Here is a 27359-nt window from a genome sequence, read left to right as displayed (position 1 = left end):
CTGCTTGCGCTCTGTCTCTCTCTCTCAAAAATAAACATTTAAAAAATTAAAAAAAGAAAAGAAAGAAAGAAAAGAAAGGAAGGAAGATTTAGGCCTGGGGCACCTGGGTGGCTCAGTCAGTTAAGCATGCAACTCTTGATTTTGGCTCAGATCATGATCTCATGGTCCGTGAGTTTGAGACCCATGTGCTGCCAGTGCAGAGCCTATTTGGGATTCTCTCTCTCTCTCAAAATAAAGAAATAAAATTTAAAAAAATAAATAAATTCAGAGCCTCATTCAGATAATTTTTTAAAAATAATAAAAAGAAAAAGAAAGATTTAGGCCTTCTGTGAGAACTTCTTTATAAATCTAAGCAATTTTTTCCTTACACAGTAAAACTTAAACATGGAAACATCGTTCAAAAATGAGCTCTAACGACCAAGTGACCTGGCTAAGTAAAACTTCCTACCCGGAAAAACTTAGAGACAGACCTCAAAAGTTGCCTTCTTGAAACTTTGAGCATCACACCATGTTCTCGAATCACACCCAGGCTCTGCTGTGGAGTGTGAGAGTCTCCAGAGACAGCATCTTTGCCCCCAGGGCAAGGATGACCCCAGGTGAGAACAGGTAGGGCTGGAGAGCCGCCCAAGGATGTGCATGTACCCAGGGAGAGGGCCTACCCATTTCTGTCACCTCCTGAATCTTCTTTAATATTCCCAGGCACCTGGGAACATTTCCTTGAGGTATCCCCAGATGGTTCCATGCTTGCTCCTCCTTGCTCACTGGGAGGAAACGGATCCTTGGTCTGAAACACGAAGCAGTTCTTAATACCCAGTGAAAGGAACAAGTTCAGAGCTTGCAAAGATCCATTACCTTTCTGCTTTCAGAAGCACTGATGTTTATTCGAGTACGTTCAATGACCTCCTGCCAGGGCAAGGTCCACAATTCCTCCCAGTGCCATGGTTCTTAAACTTTTGTCATCTGAATCATCTGGAAAGCTTCTTAAAACCCAGATTGCTGGTCCCCACTCCCAGAATTTCTGATTTGACCAAAGTCAAAGGATTTGCTTCTCTGACAAATTCCTAATTCCTGGGAGCCCCACTTGGAGAAGCTGGGTCCCAGGAGATTCTTGACTCTCCTAAAATTCTATGCACGAACTGTGTCTATGTGCCTAAGTGGTTTTGTCCTAGACCTTGCTTCAGAGCTTTCATCAGAACCTCAAAGTGAAATAAACCACAAACAAACAAAAGCCAAGAGCCTTAAGAACATTTACTCAGGCAAAATACCTGGAGGGATGCTGATCCCGAGGAAAAGAGAACACGCCGTGGCACAGGAAGGATAAACTCACTGGATAGAGCAAAGCTAGTTCCACGGTAAAGGCTCAGAATTGCTGGCTATGAGCTGGGTAATGGTTGATAGGCTTAATCGGAATAAAGAGATTTAGATAGGAATTAATATTCTCACCCTACAGGAATTTACTTTTAATTGTAGATAATTATGCTGAATTATAACAAGATGATTTGAAGCATTACGCTAATTCAGGAGTAATAAAGCATGAATTACTGATGCAATCTTTAAAAATGTAACCTATCAATCAACACTGGAACAGTAACAGACAGAGGCAACGATCTGACATTATTCTTTTATGGTATCATAGTTAACACTGGCCTTCAACTTACCCTTTAAAAGCCTCCTTAGGGTAATGAGATGCCAATACCTGTGGGTCCACACAGAGCCAAATGAAGATCTATATCCCCGCAGGCTGCCCTCACCATTGGCTGCTTCTCTTGGTTTTTAGAGGTGATGGAACACAACGATATGAGCACAGACCTGCGTCCAGTCAGACCTTGGCTCAAATCTCAGCTCTGACTTCTACCCGTTTTATGACCTTGAGCAAGTTACTTCTACCTCTCTGAGCCTCGGTTGCCTTATCTGTAAAGTGGGAGTGAGAGTCTAACACACAAGTCTCTTCTTTTTTTTTTTTTTTTTAATTTTTTTTTTTCAACGTTTTTTATTTATTTTTGGGACAGAGAGAGACAGAGCATGAACGGGGGAGGGGCAGAGAGAGAGGGAGACACAGAATCGGAAACAGGCTCCAGGCTCCGAGCCGTCAGCCCAGAGCCTGACGCGGGGCTCGAACTCACGGACCGCGAGATCGTGACCTGGCTGAAGTCGGACGCTTAACCGACTGCGCCACCCAGGCGCCCCACACACAAGTCTCTTCTGATAATGGAATGGTATGATCCCAAAATCTCTGACACAGTACAAATTCAACAACTGGTAACGTCAGTCAGGTCTTGCCCCGTATTCATGTTGCTAGTAGAATCACATTTGGCCATCATACTTATAGAAACTAGCACCTAGCCTTCCAACAAGCCCTTCAGGACCCGGTGTCATCCAACAGGACATAGCAGGATGCCTAGCTTTCCTATAACTAACATTGTAGCTTGTAGGCTAAGGACGGTTCCCAAGCTTGAAGGTCAAGTAAGATCCCTTTGTCAGCGCTAGGAGAAAATTCTGGGCTTGCTGACTAAACATTTGCCCAATGTATATCCTTCCTCCCGAGTCTAAGAGACCACAGACCGAAGAAGACAAAGAAGAGGGAGGGGGAGGGGAGAAGAAGATAATAAATGTCTCCCACACAGTGACTGCTAATCTCTATGGCAGGAAAGCTGATGACTGGCTACCTTAGTCAAAGCGAAAATACTTCATGAGAAAGTGGGGAGAGAGAGACAGTACTGAGCACCCTCTGTGAGTCAGTTTTGCTTGCATATTATTACATAATGCACTTCTTATAAAGGAAAAAAAAACAACAACAACAGAAAAATGTAGTCCAAATTCATGGCCAGCGAAAGGTGGAGTTGAGACTAAAACACAGATCTGCCTTACTCCAAACGTCACATGTGTTTAGTTTAAACCATACTGCCTTTCCCCAAATAATTGACTTCTCCTACTTCATAGCATTGCTCTTTCAAGTGGATGGAAGAAAAGATGGCGGGTATATAGAGAAGAAAAATCAAAATGCACCTAAATAATTGAAAGTGAACCAAGAAAGAAAGCAACTCTTCCCCGCCCCCTGCCCCCCACGCACAACCAGAACAAACATCAGTGACCAAACACACAAAATCCCTCAACACAAAATACGTGATGAATCTCAGACTCCAAGACCTTATTTGTCTCATCTGGAACCCAGTTAATCTGAGTTGCCCATGAGGTCAAGGGCCTGGTGAGGGCAGCAGAGAGTTGGAACTTGGTGAACGCCTTTGGCCATCAAACTGAGAACAGAGACACAAGCCAACAGAAAGCCTTGCACGGCAAGATGGTATTGATATTTGAGAACTGGGCTCTGTGAGAAAAGGGGGACCTATGTCAGGGTACACCTGAAGACAGGAGTTTGCACTTGGGTCCAGCCAGACATTTCATTTGGGTCAGGGTGGCCAGAGGATCTTAACCAGAGAACGCACTGCCATAGCAGTGAGTTAGATGACCACGGAGAGCTGGTGGCATTAGAGCCCCAGTGAGGCACACTGTGGGTTGCAAACATGCTGTAGTAATGGCTCTGAGCAGAACAGACCCCCCTTGGCTTAGACCCCATATCACCTTGTGGCAAGAATATGGAGCTGGGTGGGCGCAGACCGACTTAGTTACTTGACTGGCCCTGGAAAGCAGGAGTTTGAGGCTTCTGGTGTCAATGGACATTACCCCAGGAGATAACTTTGAACTTGACAACCTCCATCGTTGAAATTTTAGGTGGCACAGACAGAAGTGGAATTCAGAGCCTGCATGATGGAATGGCCCCCCAAACAGAAGACTTGACACATAAAAAATAAAGACAACGTCCATGTTCTGGTCTGTACCTTAAATTTAAGGAGCGGCCATCACGGGTCGGACGTTATGCTCCATCTAGTGAATGCAAAGTGAACACAACATGACCACTGCCGTCCACAAGACTGAAGTGGTGTAACTCCTCGGGAAATGGGACCTGTACGTAAGATGGTGTGCAATGCTGTCTTGGCATCTGTTAAATGCCAAGTAAGAGGGCGAACAATAAGGCATAAAGGTGTTCTGAAGTTCATTGTGGCCTGAGATGATTTAGGCTGGCTTCACAAAGAAGGTAGAACATTAACTGGATCTTGGATAAAGGTTAGGTTTAGACGGTAGAACAATAGCAAGGAGGGTATTCCAAGAATGGAAAATTGCATGAGCTAAAGGGAAGCAACTGGGAGGTGTGGGGCAAGGTTAGGGGCTGGTGAGTAGATCAGTCTGGCTGATGAGTTGTAAATTCATGTGGAAAGAGGAACATACACCCAGGCATTTTGAGAATAATCTCACATTGCAATTTGTAAGACCATATGTGATATCATGGCCCCTAACCTTGAACTTGGGAAAATGTGATCTTTCTATGTCACCACCTACTAAGCCCTGATGAACCCCTGAAGCCAGGAAAGTAAGTCCCCCTTGTGATTCTATCACCATGTCCCCACCATAGCATGTGGAAATTAGTAGGCTAAATGAACCAATACGGTTTGTTCTCTCTACTTTGACAGTTCTGTTACTGATGAACGCTTAGTTAGCGAAACTCATATTAGGGCCTTAGGGGCTACCTTTCCGGACGCACAATTATAAAGCTATTATTTTCCTCTCAGAATTAAAAAAATTATAAGGATCACATTTAAAAAACTAAACATCATTAAGCAAACCCATCCATCTCCCTGAAGTGAGGCATTTCTTTTCTTCTCACCATGTAAGGGCAGATTTCTCCTATTTTCTTATCCGCCGATGTGCCAAGTAAATCACACAGCTTCTCCAGGCAGCTGTGCACAAGAGACTCCAGCATTTTTTTCCCCTTAAGGAGGTATGATTACTGAATGGTTTTAGAAGACAATGCTTTAGAACTATAAACAGCAGATGTAACCCGTTGTTCTTAATTAATTGATCCTATCACATGCAATTCTTGTTATAAAAGCTCTGTTGTACCAAAAAATGCCTATGTTTGGAACTGAATATGTGACCGACTGACTGACTGAATGAACATGTGCACAAGAACTGTTGGTGACCGACCACACTTAAGATGTCTCTCAAAGTGTAGGCAGTGAACCCCCTGTATCAAAACCAGCCAGAAGGCTTATCTAAAATGCATAGTTCTTGGAGGTGAGGCTCAGAAATCTGAATTTTAGCAAGTTCCTGGGTAATCCTCACGGCTCTCAATGCGAGAGGATGCTCTCAATGCTGTGGATGGAGGAAAGCAGGAGGGAGGGAACAGACCCTGGAAGTCACCAAAGTGAAACTGGAAAGTATCTGTAGTGGACCCTGACCATAAGGCTGGAAGAGAGGCCAGCAGACAGAACCCCAGTTATACTCCCTGAGGCTTCTGCAGGCAGACGGGCCCTGAATGTAGGCTATGGAGAGGGGGAGGGTGTCATAAAACATAACTAGAAGATCATAAAAAATAAAAAAGAGTTTGGTGCGGGACACTGAGACCTGCCTCCTAGGACCCAGACAAGCAAGGTATCACACACCAGCACAGATGATGACTGCTCCCAGGACAGTACTGCTGCCTTAGGTTTGCCACGGCCCTTAGCGCCCTTGCAAGAATGGACCAGCCCAGGCTGGTGGAGTGTAAGAGTTTCCCGGAGCAAGACAGAGGCCCACAGAAGCCCACAGAAGCCCGGTAGCCAAAGACTGGAGCCTCTGGGGAGAAGAGATGGCTTCAATAAGTTGTTTGGGCTTTTACGTTCAGGTAACAAGGTTCACAGGACATTTGGTTTTTAAGAGGAGGGCTGATATATCCATCAGGGCCCCTGAGAAGGTGAATCTGAGAACTACGTGCAGATTGGGTTGGGGAGGGCGCAAAGCATAGGCAGGGAATCAGTCCTCCTGTAAGGAGACTACCCTTAGGGTTTCCCTACTGGAGTCTGCCCTGTTGTTCTGACAGCTTTAACATTTCCTGCCAGTGCTGACTATTTCAGACTGACTTCCTAAAGTGTAGAGACTATGTCTTCTCGCTCTTTGTGTTCCCTGCTATGTATAACAATGAACTGCACGGAGCAAGCTCGGTCTGGGTATGCCCCCTCCTAGTCCAGAGAATGTATTTGATTTTTAATTCAATGCAAATCATATATACCGTCTTTTGTAAGTTTCTCCTTCATTCAACAAATGTTTATTGGATGCCTGTTTCGTGCTGGACACTGGACTAAATACTAGGAAGAAAATAGCGAGCGGAAGAGACACAGCGCCTGCTCTGATGGGGACTGCTGGCTAGTGGGGGACAGATACAAAAGGCAGAGAGTATCCAAGGCTGTTTCTGGCAGAAGAATAACACCAGCAAAGGAGCAGAAGTCCCAAGGAGAGCCATGTCCTGCAGGTAAAGTAAGGGTCACATGAGGTGGGACAGTGGGAGTGAAGGAAAAGCATGACCTTCGATGCCCTGCAAAAGAATGTGAAATTTAACCCACAGACACTAGGGAGCCGTTAAAGACTTTTAAGCAGGTGAGTTCACCGGCCAGACTGGGTTTTAGAAAATAAACTTTGTAACAAAGCACAACATGAACCAGAGCAGACCAGACTCTTGAGACAGTTATACTGTTATTACAAGAGTCCACGTGAAAGATAATGAAGACCTGAGTCAAGATTGTGGTCTCAAGAGGCCAAAAGGCCACAAAAGAGATAGAATCTATACACTAGGTCATTGGCTGAAAGAGGAGAAGAAGGCCGGAGGAGGAACTGAAAAATGTCCCTGTCCTGACGACCATATGGATGGGAGAACGTCCTTAATTACAGTCTGCCGTAAGGGGGAGATTGCACGAAGCAAGCTGACACGTTCCGTTCTAATTCATCCTCCACATGGCAGTTCGAATACCCCACTGAGCTCACGGACGTGGCCACAGTTCTCCTCTGCTCTGAGCTCCCAGAGCACCACCGTTCGTTAACCTCCTCAGGTACAAACTCAGTACCTCCCAATCCAATCGATATTTGTGGCAAGTCTACTTTGTTAAAGTCTGGCAGTCATTTCACGGGGGGGGGGGGGGGGGTGGATTAAAACTGGTGCATTAAGATGTAGCTCCTACCTTTACGAAACTCACAAGCTAAGAGTCACTGAAGCATTCATTCTTCGCATAAGACAGGTCATGCGCTGAGCACTTGATATACCAGATAAATAGGTTACGGGGCCAGTAAATCCACATCCAGAAACGAATTAGTGCTGACGATGCTCTAATTCTAACACTGATTCCTGTAACTCACAATTTCAAATCTTAGCTCATTAAGACAATATTATTGTTCTCGTTATTTTTAGAAAGGAGAAATTTATCATTTTAAACATAGAATATTGCCCTTAGCTATTTTATGTGCATAGATTAGATTATCTATAAATATCTCCTTTGGGGGGAAAAAAAATCGACTCTTCCAAAGTGAAGCATAGCTTGGCAGTTTAAAAACACGGGACTAAAACCCGGAGCTTCCCCCATCACCCTAGACATCCACGGAGCACTGATATGTCCTGTGCTGCTTTGACAGTCACGGCACAATTTCCATATAATTCTGTGACCCAAGCCCAGCTTTGGACAAGTTTTTCTAGATCTAATATGAGTGCCCATAGGATGCAAACACAGCTGCTTAATTCGATGTTAAAAATTCAATCACCCACATTTATTTTTTCCTCCAAAACACCAGCCAAGTGTTTGGACTGATTTTTTTCCAGGGAATTTATTGGTTCACATCACACAGACAAGAACTCTATGTCCAAAGAACTTGGAGTTTCAAAGCGACATGATGACGCAATGCAGCATTTTGACCAAATTCCATCCTGGATTTGATGAATCCACCCAAATGGGGAGGAGTGGCTGCTTCTGGTTCAAACTAGTTTTCAAGGCAGCGGAGCCTGGTGTGAACACCACCGGCTGGTGTGCTCATCCTCCCTCTGTCACTAACTAGCTACAAGACCTGGGCTAACATACACACACACACACACACACACACACACACACACACACACACACACGTTTGCTCAGGTGTTAGTGAACTATCTGAGCAAGTTGATATCCAAAGGTCCATCCAGCTCTGCAAATCAGACAACCCCAAGAACGTCTCTTAAAGAACCGTTCTCCAACTTTGTCATTCTGAGTAAACATGATCTGGTCACGCTGAAATTTCCTGTTCTTGGTAATTACAATTAATTAGCAGAAGCCTATGGCATAAAAAATTAATCACAGTGCAACAAGGATTATAAAAGCTAGCCAGATGGTGATGAGATGAACTAAGAGAAGAAACTTCTTTTTCATTTCCAAAACCCTGTTTTGAGCATTTTGTAGGCTTCTCGGACTTGGGTGGTTACCAGCAAGTCATTACCAGGTTCTTGCGAGCAGGGCCCAGCCTGGGCTCAACCCAACTTTGAAACACTTCACTCCGGTCTAAAGTTTCATCTGGAGCCTGGGCAGAAATGTGCTGTTGATGGTAGCGAGATCTACCTCTTTCTGTATTTGAGGACAAAGAGCCTTCTGACAAGCGTAGGAAGAAGGCTTCCCAATCCAGACGGAGCCAGTCGGGTCCAGAGTGTCTGTCCTGTTTGCTGTAAAGCTAAGAAGGAGGATATTAAAAAAAAAAAAAAAAAAAAAAGGCAAAAAAAAAGCAAGACTCGCTGAAGACCCTCCTGCAGTCTGACTGTGCCTCACCCTGGCTAGGAAGTAGGAGGGTATTATTAAGCTATTGCCTTCATGTCTGCATATCTTAGGAGTGACTTTTGACTCAGAAACTTTGGTTCGAATGTACTTTGTAAGCAGATCTGGGTTTTTGAACTCCTGATGGAGTCTGGTCTCTGTCCTTCCTGTGTTTATCCTTAAATCCTCACTGCCCTCCCTTCTCTTGTTATTTGATGTTGTGGACTCAGGTCAATGGCTCATTATGGAATTATTTCAAACTTTGCTACTCAGCCACAAAAAGGAAGGAAATCTTACCATGTGTGATATGGATGGACCTTCAGGGCATCACGCTAAGTGAAATAAGTCACAGAGAGAAAGACAAAGGCCATATGATTTCACTTATATGTGGAATCTAAAAATCAAAACAAATGAACAAGCAAAACAAAACAAAACAAAACTCATAGATACAGAGAAAGGAATGGTGGTTGCCGGCAGTGGGGGGGGGGGTGCTGTTTTGTAAAACCAGTGAAGGAGGTCAAGAGGTATAAACTTCCCGTCATAAAATAAATATTTCATGGGGGTGTAATGCACAGCATGGTGACTATGGGCAATAATATTGTATTACGTCTTTGCAGGTTGCTAAGAGAATAAACTTCAGAAATTCTCATCCCAAGAAAAAACAATTCTTTGTAACTTTGTGTGGAGACAGACATGAGACTAATTGCAGTGGTCATTTCACAGTGTATACAAGTCCATTATAACATATGCCCGAAACTAATATGATGTTATATGTCAGTTATACCTCAATAGAACAAAGAACTTAAAAAAGAGGCTTCACAGTAATTTCAGAGTAGAAATAGGACCTTCAAGGTGAGTTTGCTTGTGTGAAAAGTGACACATTCTGTTCTCCAGCCTCCAGATATTTAGGAGTTTGTTTTACAAGCTGGATTCATTCATTCTGGCCTCTCATGCCAGTGTGTTGGCCCTCTCGGGAAAAGGACAGGGACCTTATATCACCCACACCTACATTTCTTCATCAAAGGTTTGGCCGGACAAAACCGTAGGAAAAGGCCCAATAGAGCACGTGAGTGTTTAACCTTAACTCAAACAAATGATTAACTAAAATGTGAGGAGAAAAACAATAACAGGAACCAACAATGGTACGAACACGGATGAATCATCTGTCAGCCTTTGCTGATTGACGTCAGACTGGCTACAAATGGTGTTTTACAAGTTAAGGGCAAGGTGACCTCCAGGGTCATATGCTCATGCTTCTTTAGATTATTTGCCTTCTCCAGGTACATCTCTAAAGGTGTGCAAATGCATGTCAAGGGAGCTAACAGGAAGTTAGAGTCCAAATTTTGGAATTGCTGCCCTAATGGGATTTAGATGATCTGCATTTATCCTATGAGAAAAAAGAAACTTTAATAATTCCAAAACGTGAAAACAAAAATTTACATTTCTCCTCTGACCACCTTTATAAACTTTTTAAAAAAATTTTTTTAATGTTTATTTATTTTTGAGACAGAGAGAGACAGAGCATGAGTGGGGATGGGTAGAGAGAGAGGGAGACACAAAATCTGAAGCAGGCTCCAGGCTCCGAGCCATTAGCACGGAACCCGACGCGGGGCTCGAACTCACGGAGTGTGAGATCATGACCTGAGCCGAAGTCGGACGCTTAACCAACTGAGCCACCCAGGTGCCCCCACCCTTATAAATGTTTTAAATAATGCTTCCTGCTCTGTTTCTATCACTATTGTTTTTCCCTATTTATTTTTTTTTTCCCTTATGGCTCTTATTACCTGACAAACAGATTTGCCTATTGTCCATCCCCCACCCCACTAGAATGTAAGCTTTTTGGGAATAGGGATATTTTATGTTCACTGCTGTACCCCCAGCACATGGGTCACTGCCCAGCTAAGAGACGGTATCAATAAATGAATGGATCTAACCAAACATCTATCTAAGGTGATTCACTAAACGTTTCTAGGTGCATTAGTAAGTAAAGGGATAACTAAGGCTCAAAAGAAAGAGGCACATTAATTTACCACCTATAATAGGACTTCAATAAATGTTAACTGACAATATCATCATCTTTATTATTACATGTCCATGATTTTAGATAACCTATGACCTCGGAGACATATCCTGGAGGTTCCTCTTGGCCATGGGACAAAATCCTGACTTTGACTCTCTCCCACCAAGACTATATACACATTCATTCTTGGTTTAGATAGGAAAGGAGAAAAAACCTGTTGAAAAGGAAAGTGAAGGCAGTCATAGGAAGATAGAAGCTTTACTAACAGCAGGATTCCCGATCATGAAGCAGCAAAAAGGTGGGGACTGATTAACCAATTTGTTTCAGAGAACATTTTGAGATTTTAGTTTCCTTCAGTAAAGCACATTACGTATCTCTCTGATGTGAAATGGCTCACTAGACGTTCCTTTAAGAAAAAAATGCAGGTTCCAAAAAGTATTGGAAAGTTTCAGTGTTAAGCTCATTACTGATGCTTATTATAAATTCTTTAGTTCAGCTAAGTTCTCAGATTTAATAAGGTCAAATGGGAATGTTATTTAAAAATATTTCTTTAGGGAAATGTGATTTTATTATATGGTGGCAACTCATATACACATGATCCAGTTTTCAAGTGAAATCTAACTGTACACGATCACTTGAGCGCCTGATCCCAGCAGACCTCAGGTCCATAATAATAGCCCCAGACCTCATGGGACAAGGTTGTGCAGGAGGGGTCCTGAGAAAGCGAGGATGGGGTGGGGGAGTGTCATACTGGATGCACGGGGACACACAGAGCCCTTTTGCTCTGATGACCCTGGCAGCACGTGATGCTAACCTGAGGTTCCCCCTGCCAGGGGAGAGGGAGGCAGACACTTGTGGGGTTTTCTCTCTCTCTCCACCCATACAAAAGTGTCAAGTGACCCCTGGGAAAATATGGAGGATTCGTAAATACAAATCCTGGACTCTCAAGATGACTGGGCAGGGAGAGTCTTGGGCCAGATAACTCACACTCTTGGGTTTTTTAGTGGGTGTGACTCAAAACACTGGAATTATATAAGTGGATAAGAACCCTGAAAAATCCGGGGCTTAATTCACCTCTTGGACCTTATTTAGATTTGGGTAAGAAGGGGTGGATGTCAGAAATGCTTGGAAAATACAACTTCTATTGACATGGGGTGGGGGAAGGTCTTTCTCTTCATCATGAAGACTCTTATACCGAGTGAAATGTTACAGGGGGTACTTTTCTCATTTTTAGTGAACAAGTACTGTATATAATGCCTATAATTCAAAGAGAACATGAGTCAGTGCTGTGTCTCAGAGCTGGCTCAGCTACCGCCACAGTGAACAACACCCTTCAAGTAGGCAGACTTTCGGAGCTTCCACATCTCTGCAAAATGAATGAAGGACCAGATGGTTCTAATACTCCATGATGATAGTTCTAGTTTTCTGGTAAGGCAAGTGATCAGAATGACTCAGACTTTTCCAGAGGCCTACATAGTCAGGACAGGACAGGAATATTATCAACAAGTATTCAAAGGAATCTGCAAATGTATACAAATATAACAGAGCCATTATAATAAAGATTAAACTAGTAGGTGAGCCATGAAGGGGAAATGGAGGGAGGAGAAGAGTTATAGCATGATCTAGGTAAAGACACGTATTGCAGTTGAACTTCCTGCTGGTCAAAGGAATCGCAAGAAAATGATTCTAATTCTCAGAAGCTAATAAAAGGATGCCTAAAAGTTACCAAAGGAGAGGTAGTGTAAAACAGCTTCAAAATCTAAATAGGATGTATTGTCTGGTTTGGAGAAACGGTAAAAACCCAAGTGACAGGATCATCCAGGATAAGATTTCCAAAACTCCAAGAATGCCTTTCAATCAGCTTTTCGTTTCTTGAAGACACCTCAATAATGGCACTAATAATGACAAGGGTAATAATGATGAACTGAGGGACCTGAAATAAATAACACGGCTATATTGCTTTCTGGTGATCTAATTTACAAAGGGCTAGATCTTTGACGGCCAGTGCTCTCCTCAGACAACTCTTCTCAAATATCAAACACCTCAGGCTGATTTTTGACATGATATAGACCATTGTTGGGCAAGACCTGTATCGATCCAATGAAGAAACATTATAAATAAAGAGTGCCATTATCGCGGGACTGTTTCAGTTTATATGCAGCAGTCATTAAGTAGAATGATTTTATATTTAAACAGATGGCTTGCTGGAGACCCCGTGCCAATATACAATCCAAGTGGTCACAGCTTCTTCAGGAAGAGGTTTGGCATTTTCAAGAGGCTGCCAAATTTTGAGGGTAATCATGGTTTCTCTGGAGGAGAAAAGATGGGTTGGTTTTATATACATATATATATTTGTCATTATTTAGAACCATCTGAGAGAAGTCAATATGCTCAGGGTTCACACAGCTGAAACAGAGTTTTTATGAGCTTCTGAGGTTTTTTGTGACTTTCCTGGTTTAAGATTGGATAGATCATGTGCCATATGTTTCCATAAGGAAAATGCATGTTATTGCACCACATATGGAAATATAAAGCAATTATGCAATGTAAAAGCTTTGATTTTGCTTGACAATGATAATTTTATAGACAACCCCAGAATTTCAACAATACAGTATTTTGGTAAGTGTTAAAGGAGATTAAATCTAATTGGCAGTTTCCTTAAACGAAATGAAAATCCTCAGAGAGACACATTCTCCACTTGCACGGAAATGTTCATCCCAGCATCTTTGACAATTAAGAAAATTTGGAAATACCCAAACAACGAAATGGAAATAGAGAATTATGGCTATCTCAGTCAGCTATTGCTGCACAGTAAGCCACTCCAAAACTCTTCGGCTTAAAACAATATGCATTTGCTCTTTCACACTGAACTACAGATCAGGAGAAGGTTTCTTCTGATCTCAGCTAGACTGCTTCATGAAACTGGTCAGCTGATGGGTCAACCGGAAGCCGACGGGCACAGGAAGGGCTTAGCTCTGACAGCTGGGACGACTGGTACCCCTCCACGTGGTTTTGCCACCTCTAGTAGGCTAGCTGGGGACCGTTCTCATGTTGATAGTCTACAGCAGGGTTCCAAGAAGGAAAGCGGAAGTACAAAAATCTTCAGGCACAAGCTTGGAATCTGCGCACCGTTGCTTCTGCTACATCCTGTCGGCCAGAGCAAGTCATAAGACCAGCACATATTCCAGGAGTGGAAAATAAACTTCACCTCGATGGAAGGAGCTGCAAAAATCACGTGGCAAAGGACGTAGAAACAGGGAGAGATGAAGAGGCAGTTTTGTAATCTGCCACAATGGTGGACTCATTTGATGGATTATTATCCAGTCATTCAAAATAAAGCCTATGGAACAAGTTTAGAGCGTTAAAAGAAGAAACCAAAAAATGCGTGTTAACTTTTATTACAACATATCAATGGACATACAAAAAGTTAGAGGAGAAATACAGATAATGATAGTTGCATACGGATGACAGAAATGTGTTTTTAACTATGTTTCTAAAAATATTCTGACAGCTTTAGTGGACAACCCAAATCTCCTATCACGTCTGCATGCAGCCTAAGCCACACTTCAGTCCGTCAGTAGGACTGGGCTGAAGTACCCAGTGAATGAACCAAAGAATTATGGAGAGAAAAAGTCAATGATCTACTTTTTTTCCTTTTTAGACAAAATGACTCAACCCCAAAATTCTATGTCAGACAATTCAGCTGAATTTAATGTGACAGTATGCTTGCAATTTCTAGGGAAATGGAGTTAGAGCTTTTAGAGTACAAAGCAGAAAGCCTTTGCCTGTTAAAGTATTTTGCACAGGAGTGAAACCTTTCATTGTATGACTAAATCAATGGAGATTATCTCCTCAGTCGGAATTTCCTTTTGTCTGCACGTGTACTCTGAGGGCATCTGTTCTTGCATTCGGTTCAGTAACTGGGTTCGCAAATGAATGACTCCATTCAAGGCGATGCTAAGTATCGTATTGAGGTTACTATGTAGATATTGATTTCATGGCCTTTGACTCTCTCTGAGGTCAGTCATTGACCGGCACATTGAACCCAATCTCATGGGTTGACGTTAGCCACTGGTGGTATTTTCCTCACTAGTTTTGATTTAGTGATGCTGTGGTTCTAATACGAACCTTCTCTAGAGTACAATTTCTGCAGGATTGCTTTCAACAGGACTCACCTGTGACCTGACAGGCAAACAAACCGTGGAGTATCATGTGAGGTCAAATGCAGGTTTACACTAGTGTTGACCCCTCACATGTGGTCCAAAGTCAACGTTGTCATGGGATGGCAAAAGAAACCAGAATTACAGAAATTCAGAGGTGGAAGGCAATTTAGCGTCCAAGGAAAATTAGGTCCACAGGCAGCATACTATTTACATGTGTTCCGGCCCTAAAATTCGTTGCAGTGAGGTTGCTCCAGACCTCCTGTTCACCGTTCTGTTGCCCCTGAGGACTTTTTGTCCTCCTATGGATGCAGACGGCTGGGAGCACCAATCCTCCCAAGACAACGTGTGGAAGCAAGATGATCACCCCACTGAGAGAGGGCCATGGCACTCCCTATCTCACCCTACCCCGTGCTCACTTTCAGAACTTCTGGTCCAGGGAGATTTGTGAGCCATCCGTCCTTTGTCCAGCCCCACCCCCTCTCTCACCTCTCCCAGATTCTTGGTTTAACCCTCTGGCCCAGCCTAGAACCTCTATGCCCCCAGGCCCTCTCCTCTCTGTTCCCAGCAAAATGTACAATCGGTGACATATAATTTATTTAAATCTCAAAGTTCAATTCCTGTTTGAGGGATTTGCATGTTCACAAGGATTGAATCTCACAGAACTGAAACTCTTAAAAGGTATGAGCCCGTGGGAGGAGCACAGACTAATGCCTTTGAGCACCTGGCAGGCAGCTGGGAGTGAAGCAAGCCAGGGGGCAGGAATGAGTCTCTTCCTTGAGGCTTCTTTGCACCAAGGGTCTCCTGGTGACTCATTAACTTGATGGTCCTGGGCCGGTTCGAAGAGGCTCGAGGGGACATCTCTCACCTTGCTCCTGACACTCTCCAGAGTACAGAATCAGGGTGTCGCCCTTTTCACTTCCTGACCAGACTCTTCACCCTCTGGTATAAGAATGAGGTCATCCTCCTAGGGGGACATTCTGCTCATATTTTCCTCTTTGTTGTTTTTTTCAAAAGAAGCTGGAAATCTGGGTTTTATGTGAAATCTTCTGATTTTTATATGCTGGGAATTAATACCAATTGTGGAAAACCTTTTTGGGGTGGGGGGCAGGACAAGTGACATCATCTGTGGGCTAAATCTGGCCCTCACGGTGCCCTTTTAATGCCTCTGCTGAGGGTGGATGTTTGGGGAAGCGCAGGACGAGGTGGGAAGAGAAGATACTCTTCAAATCACAAAGCAGGGAAGGGGCGTCAGGGGATATGATGGGGGTTTCTTAGCGTCTCCCAGGGTGGAGTGAACCCAGGAAGTACAGGATTTTTGTTCTGGGTCTCTCAAAGGGGAGACATGATTTTTAAAGGCTGTTAAAACCGTGCCTTAGTGAATGGGGCCACCCAAGTGGGACCATGGGGGTCATGAACAGCGAGGTCAAGCAGCATGAGGGTGAAAGCCGCAGTCACCATACTACCGTGCTGCCCCGTCTGTGCCCACCTTTTGCCTGTGGCCTGGATGTGGAGCAGGGAACGTTCTCACAGAGACGGCGAGCAATACACAATCATGGAATCTCAGTGCTCTAAGCCACCTTAACAGTCATCTATCTGTTCAACCCTGTCATTTTGCACAAACTGAGCACAGAGGAGGAGGGACTTCTTGCTCTCAAGCTCCCACAGCTGCTTTATGGAGGAACTGAGACTACCACGCAGAGACGCCCCCCCACTTCCCGACGCACAGCTTATCCTTCCGATCCCTAACCTCCACCCTCACTCCAAGAGGAGTTGTCATCAAGGTAGTTGTGAAATGAAAAATCAAACGCAGCTTCGTTTTGGTATCTCTGAAAGACTTCATACCAAAATTTCACCAGCCAAGGAAAAAAAGGCTTTCTCAAATAATGGACCCCTATTTAGGGCTTAGAAAAGAGAGACACCAAGTCATTTTATGCTTTGCTTTGACGAAAAGCTTAGGAAGTGAGCATGCCTGACATTCCACCGAGCACTTTATAGACACTCCCGCACTAAATCTTCATTACTAGCCTCATTTGACAGTTGGGGGGAACTGAGGCTTTAAGAAGCTAAGAAGTCTTCCCCCCACAAGGCTCTCACAATTAGCAAGTGACAGAGCCAGGATTTGAACCTCTGGAGTCCAACCCAGAATCCTAACGTAATATAAACATGGTCCCCATAGCTGACTTCACCCCTCACTCAACTCCCAAGAGATAACTAGCTTTCAAAGACCCAGTTCCCAGAAAACTTCCCACTGTCCTGGCATTTAGGGAGCTGCCCCAGCCTCTTATGCTAAACACTACTCTGAAACCCGCTTCATCGCACGTTTGGTTTTTTTTTTTTTTTTCTTTCTTTCCAGGCTCCAAAAATGTGGTCTTCCCTCATTACACCAATTAGGCAGGAACAGATGGTCCTCTACTCAATAGTTAACCATTCAACATTTATGGAAGAAAATCCTGGAAGGTTTATTTCAAATACGAGAAGTGTCAACCCAAAGGAAAAATTTGAAAATAATTCTCTGGAGGGGAAGGGTTCTAGAGAAAAGACTTTGCTGCAACTTTAACCAAAATGTCATGGAATGTGTACGCTATCATGGCAGAATGTCTTGATCCCAGAAGAATCCACACAAACAGAGGAGGTAATTGGATTCATCATTTTGACACCTGAAAGGCTGACAAGAAACCTTTAACCCGCCGATAATCAGCGGAGGGTGCTGTCATTGTGTGTCGTTCAACCAGACTATGGGATATCACATTAGCAAGCTGGCTGCCCTATTAGAGGCATGTAAGTCTTTCATATACTTAGTGTGGAAGTGGATAGGATTCAAAACAGCTACTTTCTCTCTGACATGCATCCAAATTTTTAATAGCAGCTAAGTACCTTACTAAGCAATTGAATAAAATAATGCATTCAAGCCCCCCAAAAACCTTTTCAGACCTCTTTTTATCTCTACGTTTTGCTGATGGAAAATGGATTGTAATTCAAATTTATATACTGGGCACACGGCAGGCAATAGATTTTTTTTTTTCTTTGTAAAACTCAAGCATTCCAAACTATTGGAGGAGTTAAGCAATTTTGATCATTTTGAAACTAGCTGTCAGATTTAATCTGTGCGAAAGAGACAGAGGGCAAATGTATTCTGAAGCTTGTTATATAATTTACAGATTATTTTTGCAATTTATATTCCATCAAATAGGGTATATTAGGCTCTCAGAAAGCACGTAATGATCAATTAATTTCAGCAGAGCAATCCTCGTGGCACTTAAGGGACAGAAATGATTAGACCCTTTTCTAGCTGAGTCCCAAGGTCCAGTCATCAAATATGACTGATTATATTTTCTAATGGTTTCTCTATGCCCATTAAAGAGCACTCAACTATTCAGACTCTCCTCTGATCATGACATTCAAAATTTGCTCGGATGGCTCCTGACAAGCAAAAATGTATTCTCTAATCTTTAACCACATAAACAATAGCTAACCACTTGTAATTGAGTTTAAATTGATTTCAGGTGGCTTCAGAGAAAAGCAATTTCTACAACAGATTAACCTCTTAATTAAAGTATATTAAGAATACTGTCAGGTGTAGAAATTCTGCTACAGCAGAAAATTATACCTCATTGACATTCATTTATGAAAGAATTGCTGCTCTGTTCCCAGGTAACAGGTTACTTATTTGTGGTTCTTGCTTCACTAGGTTAGCTCAAGCCTGGTTCACTCTGTGGAACATCAGTCTTTCCTATGGGACAGGATGAGGAGAAGGACAGCGTGTGATGTGAGACAGACATTGTTTATGCTGTCCTTGCACTCAGGTCTTCAGAAAGCCATTTTTCTCAAGGAAGGGGACCCTTTGGCAAAAACCATAGACTCCCTTAATCTGAGAAAAGAGGGAAAGCAGGTGTCAACCTCCTCATCAATAGCGACTCCACGGGTCTCCGTGGGGTGTTGTCCTCCGGTGCATTTGAGGTAGACACCCCCTTGTCTCTAAGTCCTTGCTACTGAAAAGTGGCCCTCAGATGAGCATCGCATGGTGGACTGTGAGGAATGCAGACTCTCGGGCCCCTCCATTGCCCCCCGCCCCACACACCAAATGAATTAGGATCTCCCAAGTTCACAAGATCCCCTGGGAATTCATTTGCACTATTTAAAGAGTGCTGCTCTGAGAGACTATTTTGTCTGGATTCTCGTTATCCCGGGGATCTGTACAACGTCAGAAACATTAGGTCAGTTTGGTGCAGACAAAAACAAAAACAATGCAACTGGTTGTTCAGCATTATGGAAGCCAGGCGATTTCCTCTCCACTTTTCACTTTTCAAGACCCTGCTACCTTCCTCTTTATCATGTCCCGGGTGGGAAAACCCCGGGTGAACACAGTCCCACTCACCCAGTGCTGGCCCAGGACATGGAGTTCCTGCCTTGAGCCGCAGTTGGTTCTGGAATGAAGCTTTATCCCTGTGCTGGCTCCAGGGGCCTGGGATGATCTGACCCTGGTAGTTTGCTCTCCCGGCACTGAAATCCTTGGCTCGTACTCCTGAATTGGTTCCGGCCCCTGTCATCCTCAGCTGGGGATTGTTTGCTGCCCTCAGAAATTGCATTTTTTTTAAATCTTGCCCACCTGGTCCTGAGGTAACCTACTTCCTATTGTTACCTGTCTAAACTTAGGGTTGTGGAGTGGACTTCTACCCCATAGGTGGCAGCCTCCAACCCTCCTCAGCATGGCTTGTGGTTATGAAAAGGAAGTCACACCAAAATGCAGCTGTGCTTAGCACCCAGGTGTTGTTAAGAAACATTGGTTTATAACAGCAAATCTCAGGCTTGACTACACATTACAATGCCCTGAGGAGATTCAAATTTTCCAATGCCAAGGGTCCCATCCCAGATCAGTATTAGTTACAAAAAACTCCCAGGGATTCTATCACGCAGCCGGAGTTAGGAAACGCCAGTTGAGAGAATCTTCCCTGACCCAGCCATGGCCAACACACCCCATCCTCTATGCTCGAGTAACAATTTGCTTCTTATACTCTACTTAGTCTTTCTCTCCCCACCACCGGAGCACTGAGAAAATTGTGAATGAAGGGCAAAGAGCACCTGTATGTCTCAATGGACGGGGAATAGAAGGGAGGGGAGGGGGAAGAAGAACGCCCCTGCATTACCAGTCGTATTGCCAAGACCGTGCAAGGGATGGAGACTCAAGCAGCCACCCAACTTCTTCCAGTTTACGGTGCACAACCAGTGCAGAAGCCTCACAGAACATGAGAAAAACGGAACCGGCTAATCACAACCACTTGCAAACCTTGAAGAAAGGCAGACAAAGACGAGGGAAGCGATTCAACGTGATACAGAAGGTGTTTTCCTAGTTGCAAATATTCCAAGAGGGAAAAATGCTCCCAAACCGTCTGTGTCCATAGATGGTAGTTCTAACCTGTCCCGAGCATCCTCAAGTCGTGGAGGTAAAGCAGAGAGGGCACCAGACGCCCCGGGCCGGCCCCTGTCCACGATTACAAAGAGAAGAAGGCAGTCCCAGCACCGCCCACACCAGGGCTCCTAGCCTGGTATCGCCACTGGGTGGGGGTGGGGGTGGGGGTGGGCGGTCTGAGCCTGTGGCAGCACCAAGTCAGAGCACCTGCTTCGGGTGAGGGGGATGCCGGGACACTCGGACATGCTTCCTCTGCCTACCATTTCTTTCACGGGCCAGGAATTCAGAGCGACTGCCCCAGGGTGCTCGGTTGGCTAAGTGTCCCCCTCAGACCAGCAGACGAGCTGCACCTGGGAACTTGTTAGACATGCAAATGCCCTGGGCGAGGGCCCCACCCCGAACTTACTGAATCAGAAACTTGCAAGTGGGGCCCAGAGAGCTGTGGCTTCAGAAGCGCCCCAGGTGATCCCGATGACACTCAAGTGGGAGCCCCACCGCTTTGTTTTGCACTTAGAGCTCGCTTCTGTGTCTCTTCGGTCAGCTGGTCTGGTAAGAGGGGGTGACGCTGAAAAGGCCTGTTCTTCCCTTGGGCTGCCTGCACCCCGGGCCTGCTGGGGTTCCTGACCAGGGCTTCGGCAGCCCCCTTTCTGAACCTCGGCGCCTCTGTTTTCCAGGTTCCCGGCTGTGGTTCCTGATCCCTGAAGTCTGGTTCCATGGGCATAATCTTTGCCCGTTGAACCTGAGGGAACTGCCTTGTCAGTTTCCCTCCCAGGCTCCGGGCCCTGCTCCTCCACCCCGTCCTCCCCACTCTGCTTCCTTCTCTCATAGCAGTTGAGGCTTAACCTCATCCTGTAAGCAACAGAGACCCCGGGTCTGTTTGCCCCCTCCGGACCTGCTGCATTGAGTTAGTATCCAATATGCTGCTATCAAATACTTTTGAATGAAAGGATTAAGCAGCTTTTAGTTTCCAAAATTCTTCTCCCCATATTATCTCATCAGATCATTGTGACAGTCAAAGACAGAGCTCAAGGGTTAACCATATTTAACAGTCAACAACACCGGGGCCAACCCAGGTTATAGGACAGTCAGCAGTAGAGCAAAGTCTGGAATTCAAGTCTCTTAAATCCTGATACAGTAGCCCGTTCCACTGAGCGGCATTTTCTGCACTCTTCATCTAGCCAGTGGTATTTCCCACTCTCCCCGAAGCACATCATTAGCATTTCCTGCAAGGCCCACATTTGAAATCAACACTCACTTCTCGCAGGTACTGGTTTAAACTGGACAAACCGCAGACGGTGTCCTTTACCTTGTTGCACAGGTGCACACCAAAAGATTTAGTAGAAGACAGGAGACTGGATGTTGGGCCGTGCAGAGAAGGTCGCGTGCACCTGCGGTGATTGGTTCATGGGGTCAAATGAGTCTCTGGCGATTGACAGAGTTGATTAATGGGTTGGAGAATCCTGCAGTGGTTGAGACATCACGTGATTTTTAACTCGCCCCTCTTACTAGTTTGCATTTGTCCCTCATGTCTTAGGAACATCAAGAATAAAGTTGGAGTGGGAGAGAGCCAAAGCATAAGAGACTCTTAAAAACTGAGGACAAACTGAGGGTTGATGGGGGGTGGGAGGGAGGGGAGGGTGGGTGATGGGTATTGAGGAGGGCAGGGATGAGCACTGGGTGTTGTATGGAAACCAATTTGACAATAAATTTCATATATGGGGGAAAAAAAAAAAAGAATAAAGTTGGGCATTTGAGAGCTAATGGGATTCCCTTTAGAACCCTCTGCTGCAAGCTCCAGCTTCTGAAGGCCAGCGCGTTGCCTGGAGGGAAAGCGCCTGTCTGCTAGCCCGAGTCTGCCCAGGCGTTGGGGGTAAAGGCCCTGAGCCGGGGCACCCGCAGTGTGTGGTGGGAGGTTGGATGGCCCACTCACCCATCCGATTCTGAGCCGATGCCTCGGCCTCTCGGTGCAAGTCCTGTACCTGGCTGCTTCGACTGCAGCGTTGAAACCAGACAGGTGCCTATTGCCGCAGCCTTCCCCACCGGACCCCCACCTTCACCACATCCCTGCCTATGCTTGCTGCCCTGTGTGGACCTCTGAGTTCCAACCTTGTCCAGCCTGTGGAGAGGGCAGACCACAGCCATACCCTGAATCCCATCCGTATGTCTGTGCCTCCTCACAAGACATCCAAATTCTCAGTTGTTATGAGACAGCCCTGTACTTTCCTGAGCAAATGACAGTGAAGAGGATGGCAATGAGAGGATGGAAGAAAAAGAAATAGAAAAAAGAAATGAGTGTTTAAAACATAGCTTTTAAGGAGCGCTAACTATGTGCTAAGCACTCTGCTAAATACTCAGCACACAGCACGCTCAACCCTGGCAACAATCTTGCATCATGGTGACACTGTCCCAATTTAACAGATGACAAAACTGGACCGCAACCAGAATGTGGTTCTGGACCTACGCTCTTAACCACCTTGTTAAGCCCCTTCCCCCACAGGCACTGGATTCTGTGCTCTTAGTCATAGCTCCCTCCTTCATTTTGGCCTCAAGAAGTGGTACTTGGTTGGTCAACCCCCATCGTTGCCATATGTGATGTTTTTACCAACAGCACACTCTGTGATGCTGGGTAGCTTCGATATAATCCCTTGAAACATTGAAAAATTAAATTGACTAACTAGGCCAGGTAATTTCAACTCACATGACCTGGGAAGACACTGAACTTGGGTCTTGACCCTGGCCATATGACCTTGAACGGGACAGGCATCTCTAAATGCCATCTAGCATTCTACACCTCTATAGTGCTGTTCAAAATCAAATGAGCTATTGACGTAGGTAGGGGCGCTCTAAAAACTGGAAGGTACAACCAAAAATAAAAATTATTATGTCAAAAAGTGGTTCATTTCTTTTTTTCCCCTGAATTCACTACCTAAGAGTCAGGGAGGGAGACAACATCTTTTATGGCTGGGTTCATTCCAACAACAATCCTTTCCGCAAACATCCATTAAGGTCTTAACATGAGCCAGGCACTTTTATAGGTATTTTTTTTCAGAGACAAGAGACAGGACATTTATGGCCAAGTTACTTCTTCTGCATCTTCTCATATTTTGGCAGGTATCACACCTGCCGTGGACCAAACACCTACAGCTGGACCTGGATGGATAGGTCAGTTAATTGAGATTCAGCCACCATGGTTTGATTCTACAAGGACCAAACTGTCCTCATCTTACCTTGGCATCTTGCCACACGCACATCTGTGTGGCCTGTGGGGCAAGGTCAAGTTGCTTTTTCATGGAGGCCATTTTGTCACATGGATTCCCCACAAGAGTGTGTGGGTGAATCACTGCAGATCCATCATTGTATAACAAACAGCTCAAAATGCCTGCCCCGTGGAGCATGAGTCAGGTTCAGTGTAGACTTATAGGCAGTCTCCTTTCCAGCTTTCTACTTTTTTCCGTCTAGCTTCTCTTCCTGACTTTGTTTTGCCTTTAGCTTTTTTTGTGTTTTACTCTGTACTGATATTTTGATACTTTTGTCTAAATGCCCTGGCTAAGAAAGAGGCAGTGCTGTTTTTGAGAAATGCATTCAATATAAACATGATAGACTGAGTATTTCTCAATTTCTTTTAAGAAAGCAGACATCAGAAACTTATTTTTGACAGATAATCTTTATTGAGATGTAATTCCAATACTTTACAATTCACCCACTCGAAGTATGCAATTCGATGGTTTTCAGTATGTTCACAGAGTTACAAAACCATCACCAGAATCGACACTGGAATATGCGTATCACCGCAAAAAGAAACTCCATACCCATTAGTGGTCACACTCCAGTCCCCCTAGGCCTCCCAGCCCTGGGCAACCAATGAACCACTTTCTGTCTGTATAGATTTGCCTGTTCCAGATACTCCATATGAATGTTATCATCCAGTATGTGATCTTTGTGATTGCCTTCTTTCACTTAGTGTAATGTTTTCAAGGTTCATCCATGTTGCAGTTCCCGGAAACCTTTGCCTCTCCTCAGTCAGGAACTCAGACTTATGTTCTTTCTTCTCATGGAGACTTGGATTGTCTTTGCCTCACTTGGGGCGATAATAACAAATAACAATAAAAGAATCCTTTAGTGGGGGCTTGTACACATACTGTCTCGTCCTCACTGCAACTTAGAAGGGAGTGATGGTCACTATTTTCCAAGTTAAGAAACCGAGAAAAGTCACAGTGCTCGATAAGTGATAGAGCTAACACTGTAACTCAGGTCTCTGAGTCTAACTCTGCCTCCTCTCTCCCACATAGTAGGTCTGTCTTGGAAGATGAGGTCATAGTCATCTGCAGCAGCATCATAAACGCCTTTATCGTGTTTCTCAGCAGCTCAGCACTGGCCTACGGCTGTGGCTTTGATGCGTGCCAGAGGACGAGTAGAGAAAAGCTCCTTCAACACGAGATACCCTCAGACATAGCCTAGACAGGAAATGAGGCAGGATGCACGGAGGTCAGGACTGCGGGACTCCAGAATGCAAAAGACCTGGCTTCAAATTCCAGATCTTCCAACTTTTAGTTGGGTGCGCTTTGAGCAGTTACTTTCTCATTTCTTATTCTCCCACATGGAAAATGGGGAGGATGGTTCCTACCTTGTAGGGTTATTAAGGGAATGAAACAAATAAGACGAGGGCTTAGCACAGTGCCTGGCACCGAGTAAGTGATCAAGACTATTCGCTACCGTTAAGGAATATCGTCATTGATACTATAAAAGTGACGTATGGTGACAGATGGGAGCTACACTTGTGATGAGCACAGCACAATGTATACACTTGTCAAATCACTATGTGTACACTTGGAACCAATGTAACATTGTGTGTCACCTACGCTCAGAAAAAAAAAAGGGTATTTGCCATTGTCGATGACTATTCTGGCGTCAGACAAAGATGGAATGCCGTTTCATCAGTCATCCTGGAAGCACATCTTCATGGTCTCTACCTACACACATACACCAGTGGAGTTTGGCAAGGAAAACCCTCACTGGCCTTCTGTTACCGTGTCTGAGGTAACTACTAGAAGGGGAAAGAGTTCAAATGCAAAATGGAATAAAGAAGAAGTAAGGCCTATTCCACCGGGCAAGAGAACAGCCCAAGAAACTCAACAGCCTCCACAGAGCCCTGAACGACAAGGGCAAGAGGGATGAGTCAAGAGGGAGAGAGGCAGCCATGCTGTCATGGTTTTTCTGGAGAGTCAGCCTTCAGAAAGTTCACTGAATCTTGCAAAAACATGACTACCGTAGTAGGAAAACTTGCCAAATTATGCAGCTTGGAGCCAAATGCTCCTTTCCGTCTCCCCCCACCCTCCCCACCAACCCCATGATGTTCAGCTTCTGGCTATGCCAAAAGCAGTTACTGGCAAGGAAATCATTAAAAAAAATTTTTGGCATAAGGCAAAAGGCAGGGAAATAGAAAAAGAACCCCAGAGGAGTTTCCCCCTAACCTTTTATTAAAATGATTTTCTGGATTTGGCAAAATGGCATTAATCAAAATACATAATTCAAAATGAAACTCATTTCAAAGCTTTTAACTAGGGGAATAACTTTTTGGAAAAGCCTTAAATAAAAAAATCTGTCCTACAGATACATGCTCACACACAAGGACAAAAATGTACAAGGACATTTAGTGTAGCATTTTTTAATACAGATCTTCCTGGATTTACAACGGAGTTACGCCTATCACGAGTCAAAAATGCATCTAACACACATCTAACACCAAACATCACAGTTTAGCCTCACTGACCTTAAATGTGCTCAGAACACTTACATTAGCTGTAGTTGGGCAAAATCACTTAACACAAAGCCCATTTTATATAATAAAGTGTTGAATATCACATGCAATCGATTGACTATTATACTCAAAGTATGAAAACAGAACGGCCATATGGATACAGAGTGGTTGCCAGCCTATCGGCTGCTCACCCTTGTGATCATGTGGCCGTCTGGGGGCTGTGGCCGCTACCCAGAGTCACATGGGAGGGTCCCACTGCATATTGCTAGCCCAGGAAAACATCAAAATGCAAGATTCAAAGATTCAGTTTCTACTGAATGGGTATCTCTTTCTCACCATCATAAAGTCAAAAAATCGTAAGCCAGAACCATCATAGGTCAGGGACCTTCTATAATCATGAGAAACAACTGGAAAGTCCCAAAACAGGACAATGGTTAAGCAAACCATGGTATCAGCATCTGACAGAATACCCCAGAATTCTTAAAATTGGTGGACACTCTCCAAGGGCAGAGGTTCTATCTGTTTTGTTCACCGCTGTATTCCTACTGCCTGCAGTAGTGTTGAACTTTGTAGAGTTCAAATGTCTGTCAGTTACCTCACTGAGTGAATGTTTGTGAAATGCATTTGTAATAAACAGTTCCATACACATGTCCACATATGTATACGTACGCCTCTGTGTATATATACGTATGTGGTGAGTCTATGTTGTACACATGTAAGACTTGTTGACATTGTGACAACTGTCAAACACAGGCAGGAAGACAGGGATGTTGACACCAGAGGAGGCTGTCCTGGACGGAGCACTCTTCTGACTTTCCTGTGACTCCTATACCCCCGTCCTCTCACCTTTTCTTTTACCTTTCAAGTGGGCTGAATTTCCCTCCACTTTTTTTCCATAGTAATAGTTCTTCATGAGCACTCTAGTGTTTGTAAAATGTAAGAAGTTAATTAATAAAGACACGAGGCTACTTAAATATTTTAGGCTAGTGGTGATGGAGGGCAGCTGCTGTCTTGGCCTCAGAATCTATTGTGCTAAGACAATTTTGATTTGTAGTAGGCAAATATTTACATATAATAATGTTTCAATAACTAAGCCATCCGATGGGCTCAGAAAATGGTCCAGTTCAACTAAGATGCGAGACAAGCTTTCCCTCATAGTTCACATAACTTAAGTGGATGCGGCGGCACAAATTTATCGGAGTGAGTGCTATCGCCAGTGGATGAACTTTCGATACAAAAGAAATCCATGCGAGTGTTGTCAATCATAACTTCTTGATAGACAAAAAACTATTTCTGAGATAAAATTTGAACGAAACAGCTACAGTTTATGCAAGCCACAGCAGAGACGTGCAGAAGATGTTGAAAACCTTTGTCCTGG

The 27359-nt window shown here is 44.3% G+C and overlaps 2 long non-coding RNA genes across 6 annotated transcripts in view; one reads left to right on the top strand and one right to left on the bottom strand.

The window, feature by feature from the left end:
- The window catches only part of LOC131486719 (uncharacterized), a 268359-nt gene that overhangs the window by 38129 nt on the left and 202871 nt on the right, over positions 1–27359 (bottom strand). Inside the window, exon 6 of one of the 4 annotated variants that reach the window (XR_009249402.1) lies at positions 23869–24677. The exons of the other annotated variants lie outside the window; for them this stretch is intronic. This is a non-coding gene — a long non-coding RNA (uncharacterized LOC131486719). Of the gene's footprint in view, positions 1–23868; positions 24678–27359 lie in introns of those variants that run through there. 4 annotated transcript variants of the gene reach the window in all.
- On the top strand, positions 20650–21789 carry LOC131486733 (uncharacterized). Of its 2 annotated transcripts, none has more exons than XR_009249417.1 (2): positions 20650–20772; positions 20898–21789. It is a non-coding gene; the product is annotated as an uncharacterized LOC131486733 (long non-coding RNA). The 2 variants fall into 2 exon arrangements; XR_009249418.1 differs by having other exon boundaries at positions 20662–20772; positions 21488–21789.

This window comes from Neofelis nebulosa, chromosome 1, assembly GCF_028018385.1.
Source record: "Neofelis nebulosa isolate mNeoNeb1 chromosome 1, mNeoNeb1.pri, whole genome shotgun sequence".
NCBI lineage: Eukaryota > Metazoa > Chordata > Mammalia > Carnivora > Felidae > Neofelis > Neofelis nebulosa.
Note: the sequence above shows the minus strand (reverse complement) of the source record. Positions and strands in the feature narration are given on the sequence as shown.